General features: G+C 37.7%; 1 long non-coding RNA gene across 1 annotated transcript; it reads right to left on the bottom strand.

The window, feature by feature from the left end:
- Positions 1 to 607: 607 nt before the first annotated feature.
- On the bottom strand, positions 608 to 2,581 carry LOC126796287 (uncharacterized). The gene is made up of 3 exons (XR_007672334.1): positions 2,472 to 2,581; positions 1,509 to 2,375; positions 608 to 1,313 (listed from the first exon to the last, which is right to left on the bottom strand). It is a non-coding gene; the product is annotated as an uncharacterized LOC126796287 (long non-coding RNA).
- Positions 2,582 to 8,651: the final 6,070 nt, after the last annotated feature.

The following is an 8,651-nucleotide window of genomic DNA, read 5'->3' as shown; positions in this document are numbered from 1 at the left end:
AAGAAATAGGAGAAGAAAAAGGGAAAATAAAGAGGTAGGCTAAATAGGCTCTAGGCTGGACAGACGTTGGTGGCTGGGAGAAAGACGCGATGGGCCAGCGTCGAATGAAGAAGATGGAGGCCAGAGTGGTGTCAACCAACAGCGATAAAGGAGACGGGGTGCCTAGAGAAAAAGTCTGGGTGCCCAGAGCAATTGGGATTACAATCAGTTTTTCTATTTCCGACAACAATTTGTTAATTTTTCAAATTCTCCAGCGATGCCAAAGGGGAAAATAGGTTGCTTGGGCATATAATTTCAGGGCTTAGGTTAATTTTTCTGGTGGCCTCATCACTCAGATACTTTAGAACAAAGTGCATGATAACGTTTTCGAGTATGATAGAAGCGAGAATAATATCAACGTAATAGAACAAAACGTAACCCTTTTTTGATTGATAATCGGGCCTATATATAGGCATTACATATGGAGTATCCCGATTAATCAAGGATTCATATCTATTACATAAAGCATAATCTACTCCAATAAGGAAACCTAAATAAGCTAAGACATACACAAAGGTAGAATAATAATTCTCTCGGAACACCTCTAGGAATTGCAGATCTTCCATGGAGTAAGTTGCACACTTCTTGATATTGCTCCAAAGTAGTATGGGAATCATATGAAACGGACACCAAATGCTCGATTACATAAGTTCATCTGCTTGCAATGCATCCTAGTAACGTGAGCTCATGTTTGAAGAGGGGAAAACCGTTACACATAATGGGACTGCAACCTTTTAACACATTAAGCTTCTAGAGTTTAACATCAACCATCATATGAAGCAAGACTGTATTAAGTGAATAAATGTAATACACAGACACAATTTATAGGAGCAAGGATAAAACTTATTTCCTAGCAATGGAATTGACTACATGATTAACTAGGTACAACACTAGTATAAGAACTATAATGCTGATGTGTGCAGATGTGTAATAACACACGAATCTATGGCAACACATAACTATGAAAAAGAAAACACATATTGCTCAAGGAAATCAAGCCTTAAAGAAATTTATATTACTTTATTGCAATTTATCTGAGGTATTGGACCGCCTCTTGCTACATCGTTGAAGTTCAACCACAGAAAAATTTGTGCCCACTGAATCTTAGGAGTAGAAAAGGCCATGTTGGCATTAGACACCAATTGAACAGTTCTCTTATCTTCAAAATAAGAGAGGCTATCTAATTTCCAACGGTTCCATGTCAGAGAACAAACTAATCAGTCTATAGTCCTGAATAAGTAGCCACAAGATCTTCCAAGCTTAGTAGTGAGATCCTGAAAACATGAAAATTTAAACATTTTGATTTGTCATGTGAAGATTCGTAGATATGTAAGATCATTCATGACATGATGAAAGACAACCCCAGAGAAATAAATAATCAGATACTATCACCAACAGACTAAACACCTTCAGGATTCAATCAAGGAAGAGAAAACAATAGGAACACATACACACACATTTCCACTTACAGTGGAGAAATTTCTTGCTTCAACTTCTCTTTCAAGAAGCTATCATCAAACTCACTTCAGTGGCTATGTTTGAAACTTTTAGATAGAACATCCGAGCCTCTTCCTAATAGAATGTTCAACCGATCCATTCCTGATCGACTGAATTGGTACAGAAGTTGTACATGGGAAAATCTCAACTGTTTCCATCAAAGAAACAACAGACCACCTTTTTAAAGATCTCTTGAACCGCATACTTCAGCAAACTGTCATCACCACAATCTCCAAACTTTCTGACCGGCTCAATGCCTTCCTAAATTGGTGTCCTGTAACTTCAACTTCTTGAGATACACATTCAGAAAAATACTCTCACCCTCTACTAGCTCCTCAAGATCCATCTCCATAGTCGTTGTCAGCAAAGCTCTCAAATGCGCAACACAACTCCTAAGCTCTTCTAACAACACATATAATTAAATCACTATAGAAATGCACAAAGAAACCAATTCAGTCTTGCTCAGCTGGATATTCACCAGCCTACATTACCAGAATCCTCAAAAGTAGTCATATGATTTGAACAAACAATGTTGAACATGATTCTAGATAAAACTCAGACCTCCATTGCAACTTTCATCAACTTACACATAAACTAGTTCAATGCCCTCTAAAGATTGCCCACAAATCAAAATCACATTGCATTAGAAATAACAAATCTTGAGCCACATAATCTCAATGGAAGCATTGAACATTCAACTAGTAAACCAATAACTGTAGTAAAAGTAATAGCATTTCACCCCATATTGATGTCAAGCTTCCTGATGACCTAGGAGTAGCGAAAATGGAGGCAACCTCAACACAGCTTCTCGAGTCTCAATTGGACCCGACCTCAAAAATCTATCACAAAACACACAAAACCCAATTCACATATCAAATTTAAAACCCTAAAAATCACACCTTTAACATATATAGTGATCAAAAAAGAGATTAAACTTTATTGGGTATTGAAGCACAAGCTTGCTATCATCTTTAGCCGGAACAAATTGAGGCATCGTGACCTTCTTCTTGCACCCAACCGAAAAGCTTTCACATACCAGGAGAACGGCCTACAAAAGAAATTGTTAGGGAAGCTTGACTTTATTATCCTAGTTGACTCAAGAATGGTTGTTAAGTCGTAATTGCTATTTTCCTAAAACGCATAGTTTAGTTTTAGTTTAAAACGCAACATTTGGTTGTCTGACTAATGATATGTTCAGACCAATGTCTGCCTGAAACGTGTCCTTCTTGAAGAGGTCCTTGTATTTAACCTCAATTGATGCTATAAGAACCCTATCGATGAATTGAAGACATAGTTTCCATTTCTAGTTCTTGCATTTACTTCTCTTTTCATTACTGTTTTTAATTTTGAGTTCTTTAAATTCAACTAAACCCAGGAGTTAGGGCTCAAACCCTAACAATCTGGTATCAGAGCCCTCGATTCTAAGGGTGATGGTTAGAGGAAGAGGATCGAGTTCCGGTATGGCGTCACAAGGGTCTGATGTTGCTCAGGTGGAGCTAGCTCTATAGACTCACATGGCTGAGACGTCTACTCAGCTCAGTCAAGTTCAGAACTCCGTCGCGGATTTGCAGGCATCGTTGACTAGTGTTCAGTCATCCATGGCTACACTCAAGTCCGAGATCTTTTCAGAGATACGCCTCTTACTCACTGAGGTGAGATCCAGACCTCCTGTCACCGCTAGTGTGATAACATACACTTCTTCACTATCGTTGACCACCATATTTGTTCCAATCTTGTTTAGCTTGACTGAATTGTCATTTTGGCCAACTATTCATCCATTACCTTGGGGAAACCATATCCTATTCAGGGGATTGGGAAGCTTGTGTCACCAAATAAGATTACAACGACCTCTCACCAAATTCCACTACAATTGGGGCTTGGATGTCACTCATCCCGGATGATAATGGTATTATTCCTAAAACCCCTAAGGATAATACTTGTATAGAAATCATGAGTTCTATACTTAGTGCTAAATTAAGTAATGTTGATGAGAATTTTGAGAGTGGAAATGGTAGAGAGATGATTAGTCTTGGGTGTCTTGGTGTTAAGCAAGATATTTAGGGGCCAAATCTGTGTTAAGGAAGGACATGCCACAATGCACTCTACATGCTCGATAAAATGTCTAAGTCAGAGTGGTTGTGTAGAGTTGGAAATACAATTGCTGCTTTTACGAGTATTCGAGACAAAGGTGGGGGAGTTGTTCACCAACCTCTGGAATATGCAATTGGGATGATTTATGAAGTAGAGGATGGAGGTCTTGACAAATTTGTTGGGCTATATGCAGAACAAGTAGGAACAATGATTGTTGCTGCTACCGACAAGGCTGGGACTCACGGTAGTCTATTCGTTGAGTCATTATCCTCATTTGAGATTTCTATAGCAGTAGTGGAAAGTCTTTGTAAACACTTTGCTGAGGAATTCAAGTATGCTACTCTAGATATTTTGGTGAAGTGTTTTTGCTTGCACAAACATGATAAACTCTGTAAGCTTGGCAATGACATGTCAGAATATGATACTCTCCAATTGTTGGATAAAAGGTTGCAATTAGAGGGATTATTTGGTGATACCAGGGTAGTGATGCTAAGTTCGGGTGGCTACTTGAATCAATGATGGTACCCACTGCTGACAAGTATTCTATGGATTATATTCTTGAGGCATTGCATTCTGTACCTTAATAGTTATCAAGATTGGCGAGCTATACTCATTTGGTTCTGGGCAGCTGTGATCCAATGTAGCATAATCCCAATTTGTTTATTCACAGTATCTCACTGGGTGAGGTAGATGGACTAGTGAGTTTATATTTTGTTAGTAACATGAAGACAACATGAAATATTTTGGCAGCGGAATTCTCAAATCTCTTCGAGAGCTTCCGTAGGATGCAGTTGTGACCATTAGTTTAATGTGAATGTCCTGGGATGTTATATGGTGCTAGAAGACAAATGTTTAAGAGATGCAATTTTATATCTCCACTATTACATTTCATATGTGAACTTTAAAATCACTGCGAGTTTCAATTCATCCAAATAACATAGGCTTCACATATGACTTACATCTTGAAGGCATGGTTGAGAGCATAGCTAGAAATACATAGAAGTTATGTGGTGGGGAAAATTCTGAACCAATGGGCAACTTCTACATTTGGTATGTACTCTTGCAATGATTTTCACAAAAGGATATATACCAAATAACTTTAGCAGAGCTCCTATATTCTTGTGAGAACACTAAGCCAAAATATGGATTAGACAATACCGAAGAGACAATACTTACTAAAATAACCATTGTCTGAAAGTATCAGACAATTGTACCAAAATAACCATTGTCTGAACTTTCCGAAATAACAATGGTTTTATAGTGACCATTGTTTGGCAATAATATATACAATGGTTCAAATTGTAAATGAATACCATTGTTATAGATTCCACTTCCAACAATGGTGTTTTGTTTACTATTGTTTGTATGTTATGCATAGACAATGCTTTTCCATATACATGTAGCATTGTCTGAATGATTTTAAGACAATATATCATAGACGTTGGTCTTTATATTTACTTAGATTACATTGTCTTAGGTGGAAAGAGACAATATTTTTCAAAATGTTAAGCAATACTATCGAGAGAACTAAAATGAAACCCATAACTAAAAGAACAAAAACCTAGAGCTCGTACCCAATTTCTCTCGTTTTTTCAGAAACCCACCCAGACCGTGCTCCCCTTTTCTCTCGTTCGAATTCAATCCCGTATTCACTCTATCACGTTAAACCCAGAGCTAAACCCTTTTCTCTATGTCTCTGTCTCGTAATCCTCCTTTCTCTCATTCGAATTCAATCCCCTTTTCTCTGAGCTATGGCATGTCTCAACAGCTTCGAAGTTGTTGCAGAAATGTAAGAATTCTTCAAGTTGAGATTAGGGCTTTCTGTTTTCAATTGGGGATTAGGATTTTCGATTTCTAGGCATAATTTTGGTTTATGAGGTTGTAGGTACAGCTAAGAAGCATACGTTGTGGAGTACAAAGCTAAGGAGCATACATTTTGGAGCATGGGTACGAAATCTGACTCTTTATTGATGGAATTGTTGTGTTTAATGGAGTTTAGATGAAATTTCATGGAATTTGCTGTGTGGAAATTTTGTAGTGTTGACATTGATAGATGTTTGTGTAGTGATTGTTGATGAAATTTTGATGGAATTTGTTGTGTTTAATGGAATTTTGATGAAATTTGATGGAATTTGCTGTGTGGAAATTGATCGAAATTGTTGTGTTAAAATTGATAGGTGTCTGTGTAGTGATCGTTGAAATTGATAGATGTATGTGTAATTATTTATTAATATTTTGAATGGTAGATGGATAAGTCTTGGATGCATGCCGATAGAAGATCAAAAGAGTTTGGTTAGGAGTTGATGAATTGCTTATGTTTGCCTTAGAGAGTGGTTATGATGTTAATATTGTGTCGTGTCCGTGTTTGAGATGCGCACATGGTAAGAGTTGGAAAGCAAGTGTAGTGAAGGATCATCTAACTGAGTTTGGGATAGATAAGACTTATAAAGAATGGATATAGCATGGGGAAGGTAATTCAAAGGGGATGGGATGATTGTACCTGACCAATAGTCTGAAACAGTGGACCAAGATTCTACTGGTATAGGGCAGAATCCATATGATATAGGAGGGTCTGATGATGAAGAGTTTTCCGATGACTCGAACGAGTTTTTAAGGTTTGTTGAGGATGGTGAAAAACCTCTCTATCCTGGTTGTACACATTTTACTAAGTTGATTACTCTTGTAAAAATGTACAATCTAAAAGCAAAGCATGCTATGACTGATGCTTGTTATGAGGACATGTTGTTACTCATGCAATTATTGCTTCCCGAAGGTAATGAAGTCCCTAGTTCTGTCTATAGTGCCAAAAAGACATTAGGTGCCTTAGGAATGGAGTATGAAAAGATACATGCATGTCCTAATGATTGTATCTTATATAGGGGTGATGATATTGATGCCCTTAGTTGCCCTACTTGTGGTTAGTCTAGGTGGAAGTTGAATGATGATGGAGTAGAGAGGGTCAATGTTCCTGCGAAGGTTTTGTGGTATTTTCCACTTATACTGAGATTTAAGAAGATGTTTCAGTCGGCTAGTACATCAAAAAACTTGATGTGGCATGCTGATGAGCGAGTAAAAGATGACAAACTGAGGCATCCGGCTAATTCCCCTACTTGGAAATTGGCCGACACTCCATGGCCGTCTTTTGGTGCAGACCCTAGAAACCTAAGGCTAGTGCTGTCATCTGATGGTTTTAATCCCCATAGTACTCAATCAACTAGATATTCTTGTTGGCCTGTTATAATTGTGACCTATAATCTTCCTCCATGGATGTGTTTTAAGAGGAAGCATATGATGCTCAACTTGTTAAATTATGGGCCTAAACAACCTACAAATGACATTGACGTCTACCTCCAGCATTTGATAGATGATTTGAAGGCTTTGTGGAAGGGGGTTGAAGGGGTATATGACTGTTATAGAAAAGAGTACTTCACTCTTAAAGCAGTACTGTTGTGGACAATTAATGATTTCCCTACCTATGGGAATTTGTCTTGCAATGTTATACATGGATACAATGCATGCCCGATTTGTTTAGATAATACAAAACCAGAGAGGTTGTTCCATGGAAAGAAGATGTCTTATCAGCGACACCGAAGATTTTTGCCGTGTTACCATCCATATAGAAAAGAGGCAGCTGCTTTTGATACAACTGAAGAAATTGAAATTGCTCCTATTCCATTAAGTGGAGAGGAGATCTTGGAGAGAGTACAATCTTTGAAGGTGAAATTTGGGAAACCTCCTGCTAAAAGGCTGAAGAACTATGGCGAAGTAGGATGGAAGGTGAAGAAGGGTAAAACTCGGCGTAAAAAAGGTGGTGAAGGTCTGAAGGTGAAGAAGAAGAATACTCCACAGAAAAAGGGTAATAAAGATGCTCCTAGAATTATCTGGAAGAAGCTATCTGTTTTCTTTGAACTTGAATATTGGAAGTATCTCCCTATTAGTCATATTTTGGACCTCATACACATTGAGAAGAATATTCGTGAAGCTATAATTGGTACATTGTTGAATATTAAGGGGAAGAAAAAAGATGGTGTCTCAGTTCGATTGGATATGGCTCGCATGGGTATAAGATTGGGTTTGTAGCCTCCTACCACAAGTAGAAAAAATGTTAAGTTGCCTTTAGCTAGTTCGAATTTAAACTTGGCCGAAAAACAGATTGTTTGTAGTTCTCTTTTCGGTATGAAGCTAGCTGATCAATTTTGTTCTAATGTAAGAAGTTTAGTGTACATGGACACTTTTCAAGTTGTTGGGATGAAATCCCACGATTTCCATACAATTCTGCATCACTTACTTCCCATTGCAATTCCTTCGGTATTAGCGAAACCAGTAAGATACACAATCATTAGATCATGTCACTTCTTCAAAGCCATTTCCAGTAAAGTCATAGATGTCAGCAAACTAAAAAAAATGCAAGCTGACCTTGTTGTTATAGTCTGTGACCTTGAGAAATTCTTCCCTCCTTTCTTCGACATCATGATACATCTTTCTGTGCATCTTGTAAGAGAAGTAGAGCTATGTGGCCCCATTTTTTTAAGATGGATGTATCCCTTTGAAAGATACATGAAGACCTTAAACGAGTATGTAAAGAACCATAATTATCCGGAAGTATGCATTGCTGAGAAGTACATTGCTGAAGAAGCAGTAGAGTTGTTAGCCGAATTGCATCATGCTAATGATATTACTGTCGGAGTTCCATATGTTGAAAATGAATCTAGACCTTTATCTGGTGCATTTATGATTAATCCGGCATCGAAGCGGTTGCAATTGGCACATTTGTGTGTGTTACAAAATACAGAAGAAGCGAGACCCTACTTTGAGTAAGTATTTTTATGTTTCAATTTGAATAGTTTTGTTTTAGTAGTTTTGTTTTAATAGTTTTGTTTATCTAATAAGTTACTAAGGGATTGCATTTTAATGTGTCATTTGCAGGGAACACATGGTGCTTTTAAAGCGCCGCTTTCCAGACTTTGAAGATGATGAGAGAAGTGGTTGAAGGAGAAGCAGAATGCAACATTTGTTGAATGGAT

The sequence above is a fragment of the Argentina anserina genome, chromosome 1 (genome assembly GCF_933775445.1).
Source record: "Argentina anserina chromosome 1, drPotAnse1.1, whole genome shotgun sequence".
NCBI classification, from domain to species: domain Eukaryota; kingdom Viridiplantae; phylum Streptophyta; class Magnoliopsida; order Rosales; family Rosaceae; genus Argentina; species Argentina anserina.
Note: the sequence above shows the minus strand (reverse complement) of the source record. Positions and strands in the feature narration are given on the sequence as shown.